Here is a 13,216-nt window from a genome sequence, read left to right as displayed (position 1 = left end):
TCCTCCGTGTGTTGTCATCCCAAGCTGCTGCCATATTTGGCCACCGCCACCGGGTCTTGCTGTCGCATCCATCTTGCTCCTTGTTCCGCTGCGCCTCTGGTCCTCAAAAGGTTCCACGCCTTGCAAGATTCGATCCGCGACACAAATAGAATTTTACATTTTTCGATCCTATATTCCTCGAAGGAATGTACATGTAAACTAGATCGAACATAAAATAAAAATTTACATCCATCGATCCTATATTCCATAAAAGGAATGTACATGTAACTAGATCAAAAATAAAATCCTAATAAAACTAAATACAGCTCCTGCTGTATTTTATAATACAATCATGCACACACATATAAATGTCCTTGACATGTCCAAGGGTCCAATCACACACATAATAACTAAAAACCATAATAGTTGGATCCTGTATCCACAAAGTTAGCACATCCTACTATTAACCTGCCTAAATTATGTATGACATGTGCATAATTAAACTAATACCAAATACACAGAGGAAAAACCCTAGCTCTGATACCAATTGTTGGTTGCTACTCGGAAAACCTAATGATTCCACTGTACAAAAAATTTGTACAAAGGTCTGAACCTTTTCCTAGCTACCATGTGTTCTTTTAAATTAAACTTAGATCGCCTGCGGAACTTAACACATTTGATCCAAAGTTTAATCTATTTGTTCTTTTAGGTTTAGACTCGGATCTCCTGCGGAACTTAACACGTTCGATCCAAATCACCTAGGTTATTAATTTCATTAAATATTAGTTTCCAAAATTAGCTCCCAGTACTAACTTGGCGAGGCACATGGCCTTCTTGGATATGGGAACAACCACTACCGACTAGACAAAGCCTTTTAAGGAAAGTTAATATTTAATTTCCTTAAATAACTTTAGGTCAACCGAAAAGAACAATCAAATCACAAGGAAAAGAAAAAACAAAAGAACACAACATCGAAAACAAATTTGAAATACTAGAATCGTATGCCTCTTGTATTTGGTATTATTTCCAAAAATAACTAGTATGATACGGAAAGGAAAAATACTAGTTATACCATTTAGAAAGACCTCTTGATCTTCTACCGTATTCCTCTTCTAACCTCGGACGTTGTGTGGGCAACGATCTTCCAAGATGAGGACCACCTAGCACCTTCTTCTTCTTCCTTCAAGTTTCAGCCAAGCACCAAAATCCAAGGATGAAGAACTTTTTCCACCAACTAAGCTCCAAGGGATGCAAGCTTTCTCTCCTCCTTCTTCTTCTTCTCCAAGTAGTATCCGGCCACCACAAGAGCTCCAAGCAAAGAAGGGTTTCGGCCACCACAAAGAGGAGGAGAGGGAGAGAGGATGGCCGGCCACAACACCAAGGAAAAGAGGGAGAGAATAATAGAGGTTGTGTCTCATGAAGACACCCCAACCCCCTCTTTTATATTCCTTAGCTTTGGTAAATAAGGAAATTTAATTACAATAAAATTTTCTTAACTTTCCTTGATAACAATTAATTAAGAAAAATTAAATAAAATTTCCTAATCAATTGTATATGGCAGGCCACCTCATGGAGAGCAAATAAGATAATCTTCAATCAACAATTAAAAATTCCTTATTTGTCTTCAGAAATTTAAAAAAATAAAATTTCTATTTACAATCCCTTCATGATAGATAAAAAGAAATTTCTATAATTTTAATTTTTCTACATGTGAATAATTTATAAATAAGAAAAAATAAAATATCTTTCCAATCTACAAATAAGGAAAGAGATCTAATCTCTTTCTTTAATTTTTTTTAGATCCTTTTAAAAGAGATATTTTAATTTTAAATCTCTCCAATAAATTATATACTTCACATAAGAAAAATTTAAAATTAAAATTCTTTTTAATTTAATGGGGGCCGGCCACCTAAGCTTGGGTTCAAGCTAGGGCTGGCCACCCATGAACCAAGGCTTGACCGACCCTAGCTTGAACCACAAGCTAGTTTGGCTGGCCCCTATATCATGGGTACGAAGGTGGGTATAGTTGGGTATAGTACTCTATAAATAAGAGGCTATGATAGGGACCGAGAGGAGGAATTGGTTTTGGTCTCCCGATAAAATTAAGCATCCCGTGTTCGCCCCGAACACATAACTTAATTTTATCAATAATAATTCATTCCACTAGAGAACTATTATTGAACTACCGCACCAATCCCAAATTACATTTTTGGGCTCCTTATTATGAGTGTGTTAGTCTTCCCGTTTTTAAGATGTCGAATGTCCACTAATTAAGTGAGTTACTGACAACTCATTTAATTAATATCTTAATCCAAGAATAGTACCACTCAACCTTATCGTCATATCGGACTAAGTCCACCTGCAGGGTTTAACATGACAATCTTTATGAGCTCATCTTGGGGACATTATCAACCTAGATTACTAGGACACAATTTCCTTCTATAATCAACAACACACACTATAAGTGATATCATTTTTCAACTTATCGGGCTTATTGATTCATCGAACTAAATCTCACCCATTGATAAATTAAAGAAATAAATATCAAATATATGTGCTTGTTATTATATTAGGATTAAGAGCTCACACTTCCATAATAACTGAGGTATTTGTTCCTTTATAAAGTCAGTATAAAAGAAACGACCTCAAATGGTCCTACTCAATACACTCTAAGTCTACTAGTGTAATTATATAGTCAAGATAAACTAATTCCTAATTACACTACGACCTTCCAATGGTTTGTTCCTTTCTATTTTGGTCGTGAGCTACTGTTTATAATTTATAAGGTATTGATAACATCATCTTCTGTATGTGGCACGACATACTATGCTATCTACAATATAAATTAATTGAACAACTACAACTAAATGTAGACAATTTGACCAAATGTGATTCTTTATTCAAAATAAATGTTTACAAAAGCTTAGGCTTTCAGTATACACTCTAACACCATGAAGCTCCACGTGGCGACGTGGCAAGAGGATATACTTTGCATTCCGGGCGCTTGGATCCCTTCCCGACGCCCGGACCTCCGGGCGTCCGGCTCCCTTCGAGGCGCCCGGACCTTTATTTTTTCAGCAACCTGCAAAAACATTAGTCCGAGGTAAAAATTTTGTGTTTCAAATTTTGTGACAATTTAGTGGTATCAAAACCAAGTTGCGAAGCCTATTTTTGTGTTTCAAATTTTGTGATTTGTTTTTCGTATTATGGATTTCCAAGTTAATCTGATACCAATTTTATGGTATCAGAGCAGTTTCGATCTTGTTTTGATTTATGATTTTCGGTGTTCCGATTGTTTGATTTTCCCGTTGTAAGTTGAACCCTCGATGTGACTCTCGAGTTGCGGGACCAGGCAGCGACAGGAATCTCCAAGCTATAGGAGGTATGTGGTATACCGTTATCATACACTTTTGTTAGTACTTGGTTAGTTTATACCATGTGTACTTGTTTAGTTGTTTGTACCATGTGTTTATACCATGTATGATTTGTGGTGTTAGTCATTGGTTAGATCTGATATAGTGATATATTATCTTTTAATGACTTGTTTGTGGATATTAGACTTGATGGTATATTATTTAGCCTTTGATGTTGATAATAACTTAAAGAGTATAATGCCTTGATATTTATGGAGTTGGTGATTTTAGTTGATTGTTAGATTACAGACTTTATGCCAGTGATCTTATTTTTGGGTATGTTTGTTGTACGGACATGAGGAGTCCTTTATATTGCTATCTAGGTTTACAATACCCTAGATATTTTGTGGACCCGATGTATAGTGTACCGATTTACTCGCGTTGGTTTGGGTAGTAGAGGACTGATTTACTCTTATTAGCTCGATCAGTAGGAGACTGATTTACTCTTTCATAGGTCTAAGACTCCCTGTATATATAGCAATTATGGAATGGGAAAATGTAGAGGACGATATTGTGAACTTTGAAGTCAGATTCTCTGTATGTCAACAAGTGAAGGCAGAATAACAGAGTGGCGCAGGGGAAGCAAGATGAGTCCACAACCCACAGAAGCATCCTTCTCGGTTAAGGATTTGATCATGCCACTATGATGAACTAGTGTATGGGTATGTGATTTGGTTGTTATCCTTAGATGAGGATTCCTGAGTTAGTAGTAAATTTGGGGACTAAATTTTTATTAGTGGGGAGAATGTAAAATACGAAAAAATAATAATAATAATAATAATAATAATAATAATAATAATAATAATAATAATAATAATAAGATTATTTGACAAATAATCTTATTGGAAATTTTAGGAATATTTAGAAATTTTTCTAGAATTAATCGGAGCACGTACGACGTATTTTGAGGTGATGCATTTATGGGCTCGAGAAAAAGTCTGTTTAGAATACCCGAAGATGGGAGTTGATTGAGAAACTAATCTAGGGCTTAATCAAATATACCTAGGTTTATAAATCCTCTCTTTTATTTCCTCACCCGCGTGTCCTAAAACCCACGCCAACACCTTCCCTAGCCCTCTCCCTCTCGCGACTCACCTCCCTCGCCGAGCTCAGCCGACCCTCCTCACGCGAACGCTAAGACGTCGTCGACCCTCCTCCTCCCGCGAGCATCCGGATGTCAACGGCCTCTCCTCCTCTTCCTCCCTGAGTTGCACGCCGCCCAGTCTCCTTTTTCTCTCCCGAGCCGCACCGCTGAGCCCTCCTTCACTCTCCCTCACGAATTCCCGCACCAGCAGCCGGCAAGATTCTTCTCCTCCTCGCATGAGCACCTCAGACACCACCCTTGCCCTAGCGTCGGCCGCCCGATCCACTGCCACCTCCGGCCACAACAAAAGATATCCAGTAAGTTCATTCTCTATGTAGTTGCGAGATATGTGAGGTATGGTATAGAAATCTAGAAGAGGTTGAAATCCTTATTTATGAAGTTCGTATGATTGAATCGATCGTGATTCGTTTCTATCCAGTGTTGTGCTTGATTTAGTTCGACGTTTCTGTGTCGTTCTTGATCCGAATGGTGTTCTTTTTGAGGGTGCTTTGGAATTGTGATTTTTGTGAAAGTTCTTGATGGATGGTGGCGTTAATGGGAGTTCCGTGTGGATCTGGGTTTTTGATTGAATTCGACGATGCTAGTTTTATGATTCTGCGTTGCTGGGATGTTGCGGATTTGGATTTTCAATGTTGCCTATGTTTTATTCCATGAGGTTCTGTGCTGAATTGTTCGGAGAGTTTGTCATTGTGATTGGAAGAATTGATTGTTTCTGTGTTTGGGATGGTAAGCGGTTTAGATTTTCTATTATCTCCAATTGAACCTCCTTTCTTGGGTTTCAATTGAGATAGTTCTGCTCATTGAATTGCTATGGATGTTGGGTTGAATTCCATAGCTGTGTTGATCCCCATGGTGTTGTAGAAGCACCAAACTGGATTTGAGGAGTATGTGGGTAATCTATTATTAATTGGATAGGTTGAATTGTTAGTTCATATCGATCTTGGATTAAATTGAGATATATTAACCGGATGAGTTAACTAACTGAATTGGACGAATTCATAAGGAGATTTGATGTAAAAGAAATGCTGAATTATTAAATATAGTGAAAGTGATGTTTCCTAACCGGATTTAGATTTGGTTTAGCTACTTGGTTCATAATAGAATTTAGCTATATTATGTATTCTATGTTGCAGGATACTGGTTCGGGATGAGCGTCTCGACGTGAGACTACTTGACACGGTCTACGTATAAAGGCGGGTACTTCTTGCTTTGCTTTCTTTTAATACCTTGACCTTAGTGCATGAATTATTTTGGATAAGGACTGTTTACCTTGACTCCACTCTTACTTTCCTGCGCTTGATACTTTCACGCAATCTTTGAGAAATTCGTTCCATATCTATACAGTCTCTTGTTGTTGTCCATGATTAGTAGCAGATACTAGATACCATGTTTGTATGCTTTGACTGTTGTTTATTTATGTACTATATTGAGCATGATGGCTTCATGTAGCATGCCTGTTTCTGCTTATATTGGTATGATGACTGTTGCATTGTTCGCATTATGTCATTGCATGCATGCCGCATCCTCGGCCACTCGAGAGAGTGGTAGCTGGAGTTGATGCCGCTTGTCCTGTTGTGCCGCACTCGGCCACTCGTGTGAGTGGTAGCTGGAGTACGAGCAGTAGGGACCCCGTCGCAGATGTAGCTAGTTAGCTACTATGCAACTGTCTCGCCACCGTGTGAGTGGTAGTCGAGTGGTGTGCCTCACATCGACCCGCCCCTCGACCAGGTGCAGAGAGGGCGGAGTGACCATCCGTGCATACGTTATTATTATATTTGCTTTGGCTGTTGCTATTTACATTTACTGTTGTTGTTCACATATGCTGATATGCTTACTTATGTTGAGATATATTCTCATTGTAGATGTTTAGTCATTGGAAATTTGTATATACCTTGCTTATTACCTCTGTAGTATGAGCAATACTGTAGCAGATTAGTACCAGTTCTGACCTACTATACCTAGCATAGGATATGGTTTCAGGTATGAGCATTTATTTTGGTTCTATTATAGTATCTGCTATTCTTCTTATGAGGCTGTATACTGTTGACACTCTATACTTATATGTTATGTTTATACACTATCTCTTTCCTTACCCGCTGAGTTCCAATACTCACCACCCCACAAAATGGTTTTCTTTCGCCAGGTAACAAGTAGATGAGTCATGGATGCTTGGAGAGATGCCGGCTGCCAGTCCTGGGTCCTACGTCACACTCGAGGATAGTTTTCGTTTTGGTTTTGTTATCGTTTGGGGTGTATATTGATTTTATGTATTTTATTTTTCAACAAGTCGATGTGAATTTTGGGTCAAGTCTGTGATGACAGGTATTTTTTTGTTAGTGTCGTTGTTGGTTTTACGTTCGTATTGTTTTATGTCTTCCGCTACCGTGTGTTTATTTTGTTCCAGCCGAGTGAGTTGTTATTAACTGCGTGGTTGTGCTTATATCTAGCCGTGTGGGCTGTTGTATTATGTTATATGTTTTATTCATTTATGTCCAGCCGGGTAGGCTGTGTATATTAACTGCGTGGTTATATTATTTCTATTTTGTATATATATTTGAGCCGAGTGTGGCTGAGGTATATTTTGTATGTAGTAATGCTTCAGATTGTCACCCGTACAGGGGAGATGCTGTCGAAATTTCTTCGGACAGGGACTCCTTTGGGGGCGTGACAGCCCGGACCTTTGTTATTTCAGCAACCTGCAAAAACATTAGTCCGAGGTAAAAATGCAAAACTACCCTGCAAAATAAAGTGTTAGCATAATACAGTTATAATAGTAATTAAAAGCAGTAATTAGATTCCGTCTCCTCGAGACCGGAATCTAGTTACGATCTCAACTTAGATTTCCGAAATGAATCTAAGTTGGATCAACTCCTAATGTTCCCTTCCCGGGAATGCATCCTCACAGTCACTCCCCTCCAGTGACTTACCTTAACTTACCGGCCAGACGTTCGGTCAGCCCTTCGACCCGTCTAGAATTCGTGTCAGCTACCTGGTCAGCCCGTCGACTTAACTGAACTTCCCTGCAACACTGAGTTAGCACAATAGATAAAAACAATGTTAACAGAATTCAAGTATAACCTAGGGTTACCTCCCTAGGGTTGCCTAACTTCACTCACTAGGACTTCCATTGTCTGACTTCACTCACCAGGACTTCCTTCACCTAGCTTCACTCACTAGGGCCTGACTTCACTCACTAGAACTTCCTCCACCTAGCTTCACTTAGTAGGACCCGACTTCACTCACCGGGACTTCCACCACCTAGCTTCACTCACTAGGGTCCGGCTTCACTCACCGGGACTTCCACTTTGCCTAACCTTTGATTAAGACTTACCTTTGTTACTCATCTAGTCCTGACTAGACTTCTCTCTCTCTCTCTCCCAAACATCAAGTCCTGTTTGGGTCAACCCTTGGTCATATTGTCAAACATCGAAACCCTAGAGGTCGATTGTACCAACAAGCCGAATACTAAGGCAAGGAAAATCTCGGTAGATCATGGAAGTCAGGTGGATAGGTCTGGAGGACCTGATCCCTGGGTAGCCGAATACTGAATCTTGGTGAGTGAAGTCAGGTGGAGAAAACCCTAGGGGGTAACCTTAGGTTCTGGTAAGTGAAGCCAGATAGTGAAAATCCTAAGGGGAGATAACCTTAGATAGTGAGAAGTCTTGGAGGAGTGAACTCCAAGCAAGGTTAATCGGATGGTTTCCGATCGATCGCGCGCGATCGATCAGACCAGCGAATCTTGGTGATTCTAGGTTTAGTTTTACCATAGTATTCTGTATTACTATTATTGTTGCTGGCTAATGTAGTATTGCAGGAAAGGCCTTAGTGGATCAGGTGATCAAACACTGAGCAGAGAAAGTCCAAACAAGTCTGGAGGACCAATGTTTGGCAGGTAAGTTGAGGTAAGCAACTGGAGGAGCGACAGTGAGGTCGTATTCCTGAAGGGAACAACTTAAGGTCGCTGATCCAACTGAAAAAATCGGAAATGTTTCCAATTAAGTTGAGATCAAGACAGGTTCTACTGTCTAATATTACTCATGCATTATATATTACTGTGCTAACCTTTGTTTTGCAGGATACTTTGTCTAATACTGTTTAGCAGGTTATGACCTGATCGGTCAACCGAATGTAGGGATTGGTTGACCGAACCAGGGTGACTTAGCACAGTCAATTTAATTAGTAACGATAAAAAATAGAAGGAAATTACACTGATCGGTCAACTGAACCAAAGGATCGGTCGACCGAACTATTAATCATTAAAGGCACAATAAATGCGAATCTCGGCAAATCTCGACGAGCAGGGAAAGAGCCTGTTTGGTCGACCGAACCGAGGGATCGGTCGACCGAACCCTTAATGATCATTAATTACCGAAGATCGAATAAGCAACGAATCTCAGCTAGGAAGGAAGGGAGCTGGTTCGGTAGATCGAGCCCAGGGATCGGTCGATCGAACATTGATGATTCTTATAAAAGAGTGATCGAGGTCTAAGGCTGAGTACAACGCTGTCCTACTTCAAAAATCATCTCTGTGCAAGCTTCTGCTACTGGTCTACGACTTGCAAGCTGCTCCATCCAAAAGGGCCGACCAAGTTTCATCGTAAATCTTTGTCGGTATATTTTATTTTAGAAAAGCTTGCATTGTACTTAAAATCTTACAAGATCGTAGGGTGTTACTATCTTGCATATTGTACACACTGCTTCTTTCCGAGGTTTTCGGAAAAAAGAGTATTAGTGGATTGCTCATCGGTGCGGTCAAGGATCGCGGGCCTTGGAGTAGGAGTCGACCCAGGTTCCGAACCAAGTAACCGAACTGTTCTTTATATTTCCACTGCATGATTTTATTTTTAACGAGTAAAAGAAAAGTTTTAAAAGCACGATATTCACTCCCCTCCCCCCCTCCTATCACACCTATTCGATCCAACATAAATATCGTATAAATAAATTCTAACATTATATATAATATTAACTGAATCAGGAGAAGAAAGATCTTTAATTGGAATTAAAGTGTTATAATATAAAGTTAACATTTCTTATAAAATTTCTAATTTAAATCTAGGATCTAAAACAAATGTAATTAAATAAATTTCAGGAATAAAATAAAAATATTTTTCCCATTTCTTTTTCATAGCTAAAATATAAGGGGATAAAGATTCATTATTAATATGCTCATTTAAAACTAATACTATATTAGAAAAAATTTCTAAAAACTAATTGAGCGATGGGATAATAAACACTGGAAAGTTGTTCGGTTGTATCATTAAATACTTTTAAAATTTCACAAATACTACTACAAATATTCTATTGTTGTGAAAATAAATTATATATTAGTATTAATATTTTATACAAAAAATGAACATAATAATTTTTTATATTCAAATGAATTTTGTAATAATTGGTATGTTGAATTCCAACGTGTTGATACATCACATGAAAATTTTTTAAGTTTCGTTCTATTAGTTTTACAAAACTTACCCCATTATTTCATATAGATGGATGAGGCCATAAATAAGAAATTATAATTCTAATTGGTTTAATATAACTTTCTAAAATTTTTAATACATCTTAAACACATAAATTTTAAACATGGCATACATAATAAATATGAAAAAATAAACTGGCAATAATAGGGTGACAAACAAATTTTAGATCATCTATACAAGCGGTATTGGAACTAGTATTATTTAATGATATTGAAAATATTTTATGAGTTAAGTCATATTCTTCTAAAATTAAACATAATAATTGTGTGATGTTATGAACATTCATCAAAAACTCTATATAAGCTAACAATCTTTTTGGAGGTTTCAAGAATTATCGATCCAATGGCAAGTCACATCACTCCAAATATTAGAACATAAATAAACTTTATTATCTAATTTATTAATTTCATCAATTAAATTCTTTTTTTCTTTATTTTAGTAATTTTTTAATTATACAAGTAAGTGTAGTTTTAGGAACACATTTAGCACATGGATTAAGAGATTCTTTACAAAAAATATTCAAATGTACATTTAGATCCAAAACTAAAAGAAAGATGTTCTACGGAAATAAATTTAATTAATAGTTTTCTTAATTTATTATCTGAATATAAAAATAAACCAGAATCGGTACTACCGCTAGTTGAAGAAAATCTTGATAATTGTGTTTGAGAATAGTCTAGTCCATATTTCGTCGGGTGCTTCGTTTCTACATGTCGTTTCAATGTCCCATAGCCACCGCCGACTTGAAATTTGTAGGAAGCATTGTAGTGCTTACATTTTGCACGAATTTCTCCCAACTGAAGAGTGATCTTCTCAAAATGTTTAGTGAAAATAGAAGATTTTAGAGGAGGAAGTTCCCGAACCTTAGAAGTAATTGCATCGGCACTTCCTTGTATTTCGGGTGTTGGATTCGGAAGATGCTCGATCTCATCATCGGTGGATTGAATGTTGGGGTCCTTCTCTCACAGATTCATTATTTCCTTTCCCTTATGAGCTCGAGATGATGCACCTTCGCGGCCTCCTTCCATTGTAATTGAAAATTGAAAACGAAAGCGCGTAGAGAATACAAAATTGAAAAGAGTAGAGAAGAAGTGTGTGAAAATGATAAAATGAGTTCTCTATTTATAGAGTTTTAATAGTAACGGACACTAAATCATAGTCATTGATCAAAAAACGATTAAATGATTTTAATCGTTGAAAAAATACCAAAAAAAAACCCCCACTTTCCCCCAACGGCTAGGAACCACCGGTTAACAAGCAGTTCCACCAGATAGGAACCGTCGGTTAATTGGCGGTTCAAGCTGTTTAAAAAATAAAATAAAATGGTTGAACTGACGGACCGAACCGATGGTCCGTCGATTTTGCACCAAAGAATCGATCGGAACCGGTCCAGTAACTGGCCAGGCCGGTTCTGTTTGGCCCGGTAGATCAGATCAACGGACAACCGGTCTGTTGACCCGGTTATCGGCCTGGGCCGGGTCCAGGCCAGACCCAACCCGGGTCGGGTCTACATATGTATATGAAATAGACGTGTGGAAAGCTATTATTGACGATGGGATAAAATAGGAAAGTTTCAATGTATCCTTCGTCATTCTACCTACGTGATTTAAGAATTTTCTAAATAGAGATGCGCATTGATAAATTTCCGTTGCAAGAGGCTTTCGATTTTTTTTAATAAATACAAATAATTTAGCAGTTTCAACGGGTTAATCTTCATTCTGATTTAGTTATTTGATACATTTTCAACATAATTTATATGCACTTGCTATTTTAGGAATATTCATTTCTATTTAAATTTAAATTTTAATATTTTTATTTATTTATAGATAAAAATAAATAAGCGCAGTTTCGATTTATCAAATCGTCACGTGAACACTCCTTTAAAAAAAATACTTACTTTTTAAAAGTACTTTTACTTTCAAAGGCTACTGTTACTGTACATGAAAAATTATTTATTTTTAAATAAATATTATCATATATAAAATATTATTATAATACTTATTAATCAAAATTATTTAAATTTTATTTAAATTATTTTAAAGTTATCAAATTGTTAAATCAGTTATAACTAAACTTTAAAATTTAAAATCTTAAGTTTTAAACTATTGTATTAAAATACTGTTTTTTTATCAATTTGATTAAAATTATTTAACCTTTACCGATATCACTTTAAAATAGTGGTAGAAATTATTAATTAATTAATATTAAATTTTTAAATTTTGAATTATATTATATTAAAATAATTAATTATTTAAATTTATCAAAATTACTTTAGAATAAGTATAAAAATGACTAAATAGCTGGTATAATAAAGTAATTAATAGTTGTTAGTAAGACCCTAGTAAAACGAAAATTTAGGCCTTTAATATTTTTATAAAAAAATTAACATTTTTTTCTTAACCTTTTTCATTTGGACAAAGTATAAATATTTTTTTAAAATAAAATATTAATTTTAAAAAATAGATTTTTTATATAAAAGTTAGTTTTCTAGTGTAAAATTATTAATTAAAATTTTATATTCAAGTTTTAATAATTTTTGTTTCAATGAATAAAATTGTTATATTATTTATTTTTTTAGATATTGTTGAAAGTGAATAAGTCTTTATTAATTTTAAAGCTACATAATACATATGGTCATTAGTATTTTATAAAGGGAGCTGTGGGTAAAAAATTCATGAAGAAATATTACAGGCAAGAGAGGAAAAGGGAGCTGTCTCAGTCTGACAATATAAAAACTTATGGAATTGCTGATAAGGAAAGAAAAGGGTGCGGAGTATTGATGAGAAAGAGAAAAGTATGATAGATGACTGGGAATTTTTTTAAAGATATTAAAAAGAAAACTTTGGATTGTCTTATAAAATAAGATATATAATTAAATTGGCTAGTGTTGCGTAATTACAAAATGAACATAGTAATAATAAATAAATACGTACTTCTAGAATAGAATTTCATACAAAATTGGGGAATGCAATTAATGTGGAAGGGGTAAATGGGAAGTTTAATCTGCCCATGAATTAATTAAGAATTGGATTGTAATCGAAATAGCATGACATTTTTTAACATGGACAAGGGTGCCGATATAACGAATTCATTAATTCATATTCAACGGCGACGTTAATATTGGCGGCTGTAAGTGTTAAGAATAATGCTCCCTGATTTTATTAGGACCTTAGATAGACCTTAACTGCTTATGCAATGGCGTTAATGTGAAACGTTAATGTTAACATGGTCTACTTTTA

Source organism: Zingiber officinale, chromosome 1A (assembly GCF_018446385.1).
Source record: "Zingiber officinale cultivar Zhangliang chromosome 1A, Zo_v1.1, whole genome shotgun sequence".
In the NCBI taxonomy this organism is placed as follows: Eukaryota; Viridiplantae; Streptophyta; class Magnoliopsida; order Zingiberales; family Zingiberaceae; genus Zingiber; species Zingiber officinale.
The sequence above is the reverse complement of the archived record's forward strand: the minus strand, read 5'-3'. Positions refer to the sequence as shown.